This window comes from Sparus aurata, chromosome 7, assembly GCF_900880675.1.
Source record: "Sparus aurata chromosome 7, fSpaAur1.1, whole genome shotgun sequence".
In the NCBI taxonomy this organism is placed as follows: Eukaryota; Metazoa; Chordata; class Actinopteri; order Spariformes; family Sparidae; genus Sparus; species Sparus aurata.
The window spans coordinates 473,057-473,477 of NC_044193.1; positions in this window are offsets into that span (position 1 = coordinate 473,057).

Sequence of the window (421 nt, forward strand, 5' to 3'; positions counted from 1 at the left end):
ATCAGGGAGGAAGAGGAGGACTTTATATCCTCAGGGAGGAGGAGAGGAGGACTTTATCATCATAGGAGGAGGAGGAGGACGTTATATCATCAGGAGGAGAGGATTACTTTATAATCATCAGGAGGAGGAGAGAGGGACTTTATATCCTCAGGAGGAAGGGAGGAGGACTTTATATCATCAGGAGGGAGGAGGAGGAGGACTTGATATCAATCCAGGAGGAGAGGAGGACTTTATATCATCAGGAGGAGAGAGAGGAGGACTTTATATCATCAGGAGGAGGAGAGGAGGACTTTATATCATCAGGAGGAGAGGAGGACTTTATATCATCAGGAGGAGGAGAGGAGGACTTTATATCATCAGGAGGAGGAGAGGAGGACTTTATATCATCAGGAGGAGGAGAGGAGGACTTTATATCATCAGG